This window comes from Dunckerocampus dactyliophorus, chromosome 9 (genome assembly GCF_027744805.1).
Source record: "Dunckerocampus dactyliophorus isolate RoL2022-P2 chromosome 9, RoL_Ddac_1.1, whole genome shotgun sequence".
In the NCBI taxonomy this organism is placed as follows: Eukaryota; Metazoa; Chordata; class Actinopteri; order Syngnathiformes; family Syngnathidae; genus Dunckerocampus; species Dunckerocampus dactyliophorus.
The window spans coordinates 23025085-23037559 of NC_072827.1; positions in this window are offsets into that span (position 1 = coordinate 23025085).

The window sequence follows — 12475 nt, forward strand, 5'->3', positions numbered from 1 at the left end:
AATTACACTTATAAATCCATGATGAGCCCGACTATATTGATAATGTTACGAAACCCACATTGTTTAAGTTTTGTGTTTTCTTTAGTCCCCCTATGAGTAATGCAGTGGTACGCACTGTGAGACGTCAGACTAGCTGTAATTTCCTAATAAAGCCGCTAGAGGTCAACCAAGGCCTTCGACAAAAATGCCGTTTAGCATTGCATTAAGTATGGCACTTGCATCTGTTTTTGCAGCCGTTCAAAATTTAAAAACCAACACTCAGAAACGCAGTGCGTTTGAATGCCTCATCAGCATACAGAAAGAAGGAAGGAAGGAGACAGATACAGAGTTGTGCATCATTCTGTGTGCGTTCTATGAACAAATAAACCACAGACACACAATGAAGATGGTTAAAGGTTTCCCCGGGCTAAATTCTGTCTGGTGTCCCAACTCTAAAAGAACCACTAATTATTCTTAGCCTCACAAACGTGCGGGATGCTTTGTTTGGGCACTCGACTAGTTTGTTAGGCACACTGTTTGTCCGTCTAAAACCGGGGCATACGAAAACCGAGATTCAACTGTATTAGAAAATTGTGACTAGCAACATAGTGTCTTTTGTTTTTGAAGTTCACCCTTTTGAAACAACAAATAATACTTTTTGACAGTGGCAGGCCATGTACCTGGATCTTCAAAGGGGACTAAACCAACCTAAAAGGATAGTTCGGATTTTTTACATGAAGTTGTATGACATCCCCATCAGCATTGTAGTCCATTAGCAGCAACTTACCCCCGACTTGGTCTCCTAAGTCCAGTTCTGGTCAGATTTCTGTGATGAAGAAAGTGGTTCTGCTTAGTTGGTGGGGACAATTAAGTAAAGAGTTTGGCTTTTATATTTTAGACTATACTTGATATTTAGATTTACCGGTATATTTAAATTTATGTTTAGTGATTTATGCTGCAATGGAGAGACTGCTGTACGGATTTTAATTGTGCTCTGTGACAGTGACAAAGCTGTAGTCTATTCAATAGCTCTTCTGCTGCTGTTTTGCACTGCTATGCTGTCATTTTTATATATTTTTAATATTTATATTTGTATCTTATACTTTTCTGTTATTTCTATAGTTATTGTTAGACCAACCCACCAGAACAAATTCCTCTTATTGTGTGAACTATACCTGGCAATAAACCTGATTCTGAAATACTTTCTTTGTGTCTGTTATGTATAAAACATGATCTGATGTCAGTTTTAGCCCATTTGCGCATCGCCATTTTGTGTCATGCAAAACTTTGTCACAAAGACGATTAAGGAAATAATACAAAACGGTGGAACTTATGTTTCAGCTGTTGTGATATCCAAAGTACAGTATAACACCACATTGTGCACTAAACGCATTTTGCTTCATCCAAAACATGTACTTTGACCAAACTCCGACAAATCGTTACACCTCGTTAACATAAGCTGCTAGTCTGCACACAATGTAACTAAAATTTAATCGAGGACATTTTTATGCAAATGAGCTGACGCATTGACGCCCAATGTGAACTTCAGAGTATTTCCGGGTTATTTCTCAGTTTTTTGTCAGAATTCAGATAATAATGAAAGTGACACTGTCATGATTCCAAATCAGAATTATGGTGTAATGTCCATGATGTGTGTTACAATCCGATTTTCTACTGATCTATTTTGTTTTTTTACATCATGTTTCCATGGAAAGTGAAGTGTGTTACCGTTGTCCCTCGGCTGTTTGTGACCATGATAAGTGAATTTCCGCGAAGTAGGATTCAATATTAACTCATTGACTGCCAAAGACATCTATAGACACCTTTTCAAAAAGTAACGTTGACTGCCAAAGACGTCTATTGACAAACTGAATATTTTTGTACTTGGAGCAGAGAAAACCTGTTTATGACTTTCTAAATACAGGTTTTAACATTATTAGAGGTCTGTAAACATGAAATTGCACCCAAGTAGTCACTTTTTCACTCATATATTACACTTAATATTCTTTGTTTACATCACATTGCGCAGACGACAGGATCACTGCAGGGACATAACAGATGGCCACCGCTAGTTTAGCAAGCTACTGAGCTAACTAGTTCGCCTCTCCAATTTACTTATTCTAAACTTAAGTGTTTCAAACAGAGTGGGGAAGAAGGACGAAGAAGCCAAAAAGTCAACACTTCCACACGGAATGAGAGAAGAACCTCTCAGTCATGGCATGTCTGCTCATCTCTGCTGGCTTAGTGCCCAGTCTCCATGCAGTGTGAAATGTAATGTAATGTAATGTAATGTAATCTAACGTCATATCTCATAACATTACTGATGCCTCGGGACCAGAATATTTCATATAACATGTCTTTCAATATTTTGTTGACTAATAATAGACCATAGTCAACCCACGAAACAGCGATCATTTACTATTTTTGGAAAAAGTGCAGTATAGTGAGTTATTCGAACCGCGATATGTACGACTGTACTTCTGTGTTAACTAACAAAACTTTGAAGAACAGTCTTGAGGTTCACACGGAGTTTGAAGCAGGGTCCATCCACTAGCTCTGTGTTACGTCAAATATACATCGCCATTACTTCACATCCTGGTCAGCCCTTCATCACCGAAAATGGCAAGCTGTGGGAAGAAAAAACTTCACAGAAAAAGCCTCACCTTCATAAATTGCATTCATTTTCTTTGTACTGGGATGCGGGGGTGGGGGATTTATATTAAACTGAACAGTTTTGATGATGGTTATAGAAAAATGAATAAAAAGGGTTTCTTTACAATACTTTCAAATGTTTTTTTCCATCCTGTACATCCTGTTCAAGTATTAAACAATAAAGTGCACAAAATAATTTTTCCATTGCTATTTATGTATGAACGGAAAAACTAAGACGTTTGTCAATCACTGAAGCACATGTAAAAATGTCAAAATATTTTTTTCAAAACCTTTTGACTTAAAACTCATTTATTTACACATACAAAGTGCAAAATCAAGCATTTATCAAAACAAATTAAATACCGGTACATGAAAGCATTGAGATTTTCATAAACATTTCCCTGCTGCCTTTCTCCGTGTTCAAGTTTTTCTTCATAAACCGAAACAGAATAAGTGATACTTTCATGTGCAAATTGTTTAGGAAATAACAACTTTGATTTTTGCTTGCTATGCCACTGTTGGTACCAGGAGAATGACCCAGTTACATAAACATACACACCAGCTGTTGAAGTGCATTCTGGGACTTGTAGTAGGACTACTGTGCCTGTTTATAATGCCAAAGACAGTTTGGTTAGACATGAAAAAAAAAAATCTCAAAGGCTGATTTCATTGCCTTCTTCTAAAATTGTTCAAGTAATATAATTATTTTGTACTTGTTTGTAATTGTGTTTTCTCTGTCACTCTCTAAATTCAGGATATGACACTTAATTCCCAGCTGGTTTTCTATGGCTCCTATGAGTCACTTGGGTTTTTTTCGTCTTTCCCCAGCTGCACCATTCATTTGTGTCAGTGCACGCTCCATTGAAGATGTGTAGGCTGCATGTGTGTTTTACTGCCTTTTAGATGACTATACTGTAGCTGTGTCATCTGTTTATATAACTCTGCGGGGGTTCCTCATACTATTTTATAAGTTTATAGGCTGTTTCTTGCTCCACCTTTTAATATTAAAATGTTTTTCAGTGACTTTTTCCTCATAAGAATGAAGTTGCCTTACAGGCCCCATGGCCAATTTTAGCAGCGTATTCACTGAACACTCAATTCCTTGTTGAAATCACGATTGTGTGCTAAGTGTGGGCCAGATATTGTCTGTGAATAACTTGTTTTATGGGTCCTGGGAGTATCATATGCAACAGTCAGTTCTGCTAAACAGAATATTCCATAAAAGCCTTCTTTCTTTCTGGGCCTGCTTGAGTGTTTGTGTGTCTGTGTGTGTGTGTGTGTGTGTGTGTGCGCGCGTGCGCCAGGGAAAACAACAGCAGCCTTTTTCTGATGGCCCAGACCACACTCAACCCCAGAGACCTGTGTCTTCTGTCATCAGCATGCAGACAGGGACAATGTACTGTATATCTAAATTTAGACCTCCATGTTGCTTCACAGACCTGAATCCAACTCAGTCATTTTCCTCTAAAGTTGGGACAAAGACAATAATAATACATCACATTTATATAGCACTTTTCTAGGTCCTCCAAAAATGCTGAAAAACAACATTGCATCACATGTCCTCAACAGAATTTTGAGCTTCCTTGTTAGGATTCTGAACTGTATACATGCATCAAAGTTCCAGGGGGGTGGCGGGGGTGTCGTACATTATAGCGATCTAATTTATCTTATTTATGATGTATTGTGTAAAACTAAGACATGAATAAGAACAAATTAAAAGCACAAAATGAATGCCGACCCACCATCCACCACTTCAAGTTCCAGCCAAGTTTTCCCAGAGAGATGATGACATGGCTGTTTGACGTGTGTGATACAAGGCAGTGTGCTAGCATGAATTAACTTGAGACAAATGTGCACATTAGCACTCAATAAGTCATCCAAACTTACCTTTATGCATTCCCACATAGTATCAGCATTTGACACCAAATATGAGGTGAAAGAAAAATGGTAAAAATACAGTAGTAGTCTATCTGTGAGGCATGAGACAAAGTTAGCACACCCACAATGGACATGCGTCAACTCAGACGGATGTAACAGAGAGAATCCGGGCACTTTTCAAAATAAAACATAAAAAAATGAAGTAATGGAAACTATTTTTTCTTTCTGTGCGGCCCAGGGGTTGGGGTTGGGGGTTTTAAACATATTTTATAATATTCCCACACCATAGTCTGTCTAAATCAATGCTATTAAAAACAAATCAGTCAACCTTATTTTTGAATGCGCGCCAAAGCAACTAGTGCCACTATAACCCCGAACCATAAGGTCATTTTTAGCCGATCAGAAACCCGAAGAAAGTCATTTCCAGAAAAGGCATAATAACATCCATCAAAGGAACGGTCAGGGAAGGTATGATGAAAATAATAAAGGAATAACGATATCAATAACGTAATGTCTCTTCTCGCTAGAGAAGATTAATTAAGATTAATTACTATGGCAACAACACATCATCAGTAGGGGTGTCACGAGATCTCGAAAGATTAAAACATCACAAATCAATGAAAAGAACACAGTTTTTTTTCAGTTAAATACATAAATAAATAAATGGGACTGAGAAGTGTTTGAAAACATTCTTAAACCAAAGTGAATCAAATCAATCAAATCAATGATAAGAACACAGTTTTTTTCAGTTAAATACATAAATAAATAAATGGGACTGAGAAGTGTTTGAAAACATTCTTAAACCAAAGTGAATTATTCTCTTTTTTCTTGTTACCCTCTTAATGAGCAACCTGTGCCATGAACCTCCACGCACGTAACTGAGTATCTCAAATGCACTAATTATAACTGGGACGTTCATCAACCTAATTCTAAGTGAACGGAGAGTTCATTAATCCCATGGACATTTATTAACAAGTACACTGTACAACACGGCAGCAACATAACCAATGTTGTAATACTGTAGCAGTAAAGAGCAAACTGCTCAGCCAACATTAACACCACTGATGAGTTCACTGCAAAGAACAGTAGGCCTGGCACTAATTGGACACCCTGGTGTTTTTTTGCTTTTGTAGACGAGGGACCCAGTAACTATAGACTCTGTAGTTTAACACATGTAATGTAAACGCTAAGAAAAATAGTCAACCTTTGATGGCGCAACCACGCTTTTAGCTAGTTAGTCTCCAGTTGACTTCACCGTCTCCAGTTGCGGAGCTACGTGCCACCGTTAGTCATTCTCCGGCCACCCCCATGGCTGAACATTTGTTCCACCTAACCGCCGTTTGGGGCGCTCGGGCGCATTTCACTGCAGCACACAACTTCCGTGGGAGGAGAGCAGAAGAGAGCTGCCTGTTGTGTGGAGAAGTTGTCATTAAAACCGCATCCCGCATGAACTGCAAGTGGTAGGTTTTTATGACTACTTTGGTCGGTTCCAGTCAAGTTTTCTCACTTTGTTGACTTTGATTTCAATTCTGAAGCGTTTCAGACACAGACATCTGGTAGTCTCTTGGTGGTAGCAAAATAGGGGAAATCCTCCGCCCTCACTTACATTACATCGTGTGTGTGTGTGTGTTCCGTGATTTTTACAACGAGTCCTCCTGTACAGATACAAAATTAAACATCCATTTATCATTGATTGACAAGCAGCAGCAATGTTTTATTCCCACATTCAGCTCATAAATCTGTAGTGGAAGCTCTCTGTAGCAGCATGAGTGGGCATGTAAACGCCCATCCAGTCATGTGGTTAAAGTATTTTGGTGTTCTCTACTTGTCAGGTGAAATCAAAAGAAAAGATATTGACATTTGTGATATTTATTATTATTTTTACATTTTGGAAAATAAATGGTCAAAAAGCATACTTAATATATGTAATATATTGGGGCCTCTGTTCTTAGTAACTCTTATTAAAACACTTCATCAGCATGCAGATGTTTCTATGGTCTGTGTTCGGCAAGATTGATTCTATGTAAAAATGAAAAAAAGTATGCAGTTCGCATAGCGCATGCAGATGCGCAACAGGCATTCACGTCGTATCCAGTCATGTACTGTACAATATACATGAGTAAATACAATGCCGATACAATAAACCATATAGACCAAAACATATAATGCGGTGATATTTGAATGTACACAACAGCAAGCAGATTGCAAAGATGGATTCATCCGCGTACCAGCAGCTAAAGTTTTTTTTCTAAATGGAGAAATATCACCCATCCAAACATATCTTGCTAGTAGATGTTTTTATGTTATGTCTGTAGTATTTAGGTACGAAAAAAAACTGCAAAAAAAAAACCTTAAAACTAAACTTATAATTTCTCCACTCTGCACAATGGGTGTGATATTAGGGAAAAAATCGATTGCTGTAATTTTCTGAAACTAAATAAAGTTTTTTGGAGGTGGATGAGTAATTGCACAAATGATGTAGGTTAACATGTCATTTAATTACAGCGTATGAACGCTGTTACAGGCCAAGCCTGGCTCTTTAAGAAGAATTGCATTGTGGGAAGCTGAGTGTCTATCTCTTCCTTCTTTCGTCTGTCTGCACCGCCCATTGTTTTCTGTGTACTGATTGGCTGTAAACCATTGTCAATCAATCGCCTTCGCGCTGACCTGCCATGTCTCCTGTGTCATTGCTAGCTTGTAAAGGAATCTTAGGTTCGTCTGCAGCAATGTGTTTTAACAAGGATACAAAAACGCTGCAGTACAGCGGAACGGCGCCAGGACGAAAAGGCAAATATGCGTGAGAAAGTAATAATTTCTTGTGTTGATCATTAAAATTCAAACGAAGGTTTTAACTTTTCTGAGAATGTTTAAATAAGAGAGAAATGTCAGAAAATGTTATTGCCTGTCTGAGAAAAGTGTATAAAGTGTATGGTGAGGGGTTATGCAGCCTTAAAACATATAATTGTAAAAAAAAAAAAAAAGCAGTTGCCTACTTCGCGGATTTCACTTATTGCGGGCTATTTTGGGAACATACCGCCAGCGATAAACGAGAGAACACTGTAGTGCAAATAGGGTTGACTGACATGTAACAGCTAAAAAAAAAATAGGCCGACAGGATGTAGAGGCGTTCTGCACATGCACGCAATCAATCGTGTTTCTGGTACGGATTGTGTACTGATATGAGCATCCTATTAACTTGCAAACAAAATGGGAACCGGAAGTTACATCGCCCGTCTATGATATCATCAGCGGTTGGCTCTCAAAAATGTTACCACACAACACATTTTTATAGTTTTATAAATATAGTTTTACATGCATCAAACATTCCTAAATGCATATAGTATATACTGTATGATGAAAGGGATTAATGCTCGTTTAAGGTTACTTTTACCTTCATTGAAGACTACTGCTCCCAAAGACATGAAGTGGCAACGAGACACCATCTTCCTGTTTTGTCATGAGTTATTGCTGGAATTCAATAGTTTCTCACCTTCTTTATCAAAATGCTGGCTCTTGCAACTTTCTTTGGCTTCATTTTGAGTTACTGTTTTGAAGTGAGAAACACTATTGACTTCAAGAAACAACTCATGTTCAAACAGGAAGGTGGTGGTGGTTGATCTCGCTGCCACATTGTATCTTTGGGGACAGTCACATCAAGAATCATGTCTTGAATGAAGGTAGAAGTAACCTTAAATGTTCATTTATCCCTTTCATTCATAATTTATACAATTTATACAAGTACTTGTATGCATTTCGAATTGTTTTCTGCATGTCAAACTATAATTGTAAAACTATAAAAACATGTTTTACTTTTTTGGCTTTCTGTGACAGATTAATTGTATTTACATTATTTCTTATGGGAAAAATTGATTTGGTTAGTCAGACCTTCTGTAACAAATGAATGAAGCTAGCCACGGTTCCACTGTATATAAAAATATGGTTTTAACCCAAAGTTACCATGCTACTTTAATATGTTCAGTATGAGTATGACGCTCAAATTAAAGAACATCCACAATTATTCCTCTCTGTTGTGGCTACCAAGAGAAGCAACGTCTGGTCTAAATTTAACAATAGCACTCTCAGTGTCACTTTTTATCACATATAGGCTGTTATTTCGCACATTTGGGATTTCCCACAGAGGTAAATTCCCCGGTTTAGCTCCAGGAGATAATGTTGCCTACACACTCACACACACACACACACCTTCGCACATAAAAACAGATGTGGAGTGAATTCCCGTTGGCAGCCGCAGCCTCTGAGTCATCAGCTGGGATTCCCTTCCTCTCACTTCCAAATATGGGTGGGATTGTGAGCGAGCTGGAGGGAGAATGTGGAAAGGCAGAGTGGAACCCCCGAGTGATGTCAGAGCGTCGGTCTCACTCCGGCTGACTGGAAATGCAGCGGGAGGAATGTCGGGAATGCAAGGATCCCTGCGATGCTATTCGCTCTGGCATGTATGTAAGATGTTAGTCGGCGCACGTCATGAATTACACACTCACACGTGTGATGAGTTGTCTCACTTGGGAGAAACTCCTTCCCGGAAAGTCTAATCCTCCCCCACCACCACCACACCAACCCAAATGTGGTGACTCCTAATTCCCAGCATCAGTTTGCTCTGTGGGAGGCCTCGAGCTTAATGCTATTTCCATTCTGACAATATGCCTTGTGTGTTTCAGCTAAATTTCAGTGTTCTGATATTAAACTGGTAAAATAATAGTGGCAGAAGACAATATGTTAAAGTTTATGACTTTGCCACCTTTAAGCCTTCTTCACATAAGCCCCTTTTCCATCGCAGGAACTTTAGGAGGAACTTTCCTATTTACCCTGGTAGTTCGAAATACCCCCTGTGTTTCCACCAAAATCTACTCGGTTGAAAAAGTTCCTCCTAGCCATCAGTTACTTTCTGCAAAGTTTCAGGAAGTATTGAGGGGCAGGCTGTGCTGTTGAATGGTGATTGGTTGAACACACATGTAGTGTTTCTACCCAGCCACCATGTTTAAACCAGTGTGCAGTTGCACACTTGTTAATATTCCTTTTTCACAATCTTCATGTTGCTATGCAAAGCTACGAGAAGTGGAAGGACTCTTTTGAACGTATTTACAGAGGAATATATTCAGTGGGACTCCAAACAACCGAGTTTGTGGACGATTAGCTGACAAGCTGGTGTGTTTAAATGTAGGATAAAAAAAAAAAAAAAAAAAAAAAAATGTAGGATACATTCCCAAACAAAGTGGTGAAAAGCAGAAGCAAGATTATAAGAAGATGAAGAATAGTCACAGTGGAGCCTACCACTGTAATACTGCATCATATGACCAACTCAGGTCATTGCTGCAACAAAGTACGTAGTGGATGAACAGTCAATGAGTTAAATGAAGGTAAATGATATCAAATATTCACCATTTAAGTTGTTGCATGCTGTAACAGTAGTCAGCGACACACCATTTCTTTAGTTACAAGCGCGAATGAACCCGATTGCTAATGCTAACAGGCTACCGCTAAAGCTACAGTTGGATATGTTTGTGTTGCGGCCTCAACACTGTTATTAATTGCTTATGTATTGTTATTTACAGATGAAATTGACCATAAGGATTCGTCTGACAGCCATTAAATCATCATTCACTGGTACGACATCTTTCTGACTGGCTAACGGATAGTTGTCAGAGCTCCAGGCTTTATTTTAAGACATGTAGCGAAACTGTCCTCTGTGAAGGGGTGGGCGTATACACAGGGTGGGTTCATCTAGCTAGGGGCGGCTCAGAGGCGATGTCAACTTTCTAGACACATATTACTGTTAGAATGTCATTGAAGTCACTTTTGCATCATAAGAGACCTTTTAAGCCAAGCCAGTTTCATTTATTCGCTCCATTGCAGTTCACCTTTCGCTGACTCGCTGTTTCGTGGATTTTTTTTTGGTGCAATTTTAGTGCTTTTAATTTTTTTTTTTTTTTTTTTTTTGCAGACTCTGGCGTGTAAAAAAGAATGAGGTGGCAGTCTGTCTATTCTCTCTCTTCACTCTGCACCGCCCATTGTCTGCTGCATTCTGATTGGATGAAAATTATTGTCAATCAATCTCCTTTGTGCCGTCTCTTGTTGTGGTCATGGCTAGCAAACTAGCCAACCGTGTGAGCTGCTTTCTAACCGCCAATACTGTAAACAATAGAAGAAACAGAAGAAGCTTACTGCGTGTGACTCTGAATGCTGTATGGCAAGTTTTCTCCCCGACAAAACCCACAATGTTGGCGAAACGAAGCCAGACATTACACAAAAAAATGGACTTCTGGAGATTCTGAAAGAAGGCAGAAGTTACGCGGCTGTAGGGCGCCATTACGGAATACTGTAAATTAATCTTCGGTTCATGGAGGGCAAGGAGGAGTAAAATGCGATGACAGGAGCAATATGTTTTAACAAGGATACAAACGACGAGGCACAGTCAGGAGTGAAATACGCATGAGTCCCTTAATAATTTATTGTGTCCAACCAAGGTTGATCATGAAAATTCAAACGAAATTTGAACTTTGAGAGTGTTTAAACAAGAGAGAAATGTGAGTAAATGTTAATGCCTGTCTGAGAAAAGTGTATTATGTGTATGGTGAGGGGTTTCACAGCCTTAAAACATATACTGTATAATAATTGTAAAAAAAAAATAATCATAATAAAGTTGGCTACTTTGCGGATTTCACTTATTTGGGGCTATTTTGGGAACCTATCACCCGCGATAAACAAAGGAACACTGTAGTGCCAGTTTACAATAGAAGTTAAACTGAAGCTTAGATTAGAAAGCACATTGACGAAGGAGGAAAAGAAAAAAAACTTCTGAGGAAGTAAACTCGAGGATAAACAAGATACCAACCAGAACTTTCAAAGCAACCCGCTGATTTGCATTAATCATTCTTGAAATCCTGCATTGGACACTGATGTGGTCTGGCTGAATACCATAAAAACTTGTATGTCGGGGGGGCGTCCTGTTCTGCCCCTTTTATTTCCCTCTGTACTCTGTCCCCCCCCGCCCCCCAAGTCTATGTCCCCACTAATACTCTGCCTACAAGCCTAATTATTGTTTACGAGCCTCAATCTCCCTTTCCCTCGCCTGCCTCGCACTCTCACTGGAGGCTAGCAGCAGCGGCCGTGGACGATGCAGTAATTATATCTGCCGACTGTCGGTCTGCCGCAGACGTCTCTGCACGACTCTCTACCCGGGGAGAAATTAGAGACTGCTCAGCACATGTCCAGGGCTGTAATTAGAGTAAGGACTTTTGTGTATGAAAAGTGTTTATATGTTTGTTTAAGAGACCCCAGGATTCTAGTTCATTTATCTCTGCCGCTGATCTTTCAAGGTTCAGTCAAGACAGGAAACATTGATCAGAAGTTAGTTTTGGAAGTATGCAGTACACAGTTTTGGCATCTTGTCTCACTTTGATTTGGTTTTGTTCTGGCGTTGAACTGTCCACAGTGAGGTGTCGGACTGCTGATTTTGGTTCTGTAAACCGGCCCAGAGCTTGTTGAATGTCACAGTATGGCGAGGACATCTTCTGCAAAATACATCATTCACAACTTTTGAACACAGTTTTAATCGGTGATCTTCTTTACTTGAAGCTAGTGACGGAAATTTTGGCTCTTTTTAGAGAGCCGGTTCTTTTAGCTCCGTTCACTAAAAAGAGCTCCTCAGATTTTTTTGCTGTCTTAAAGTAATTTATAACCAAATTATGTGTATTATGTATAAAGAGTTACTAATGTAAAAAAAAATACATGATATCACCCATCCATTCATTTTCCATGCCTCTTATCCTCACTAAGGTGGGTTGCGGGGGTCCCAGCTGACTTCGGACGAGAGGCGGGGTGCACCCTAGACTGGTCGTCAGCCAATGACAGGGCTCATATAGACCTGGCCTGGCCAACCCGCGGCTCGCGAGCCTCATGCGGCTCTTTAGCTAGTTTCATGCGGCTCTTCAGGAGCTGTCACATGACA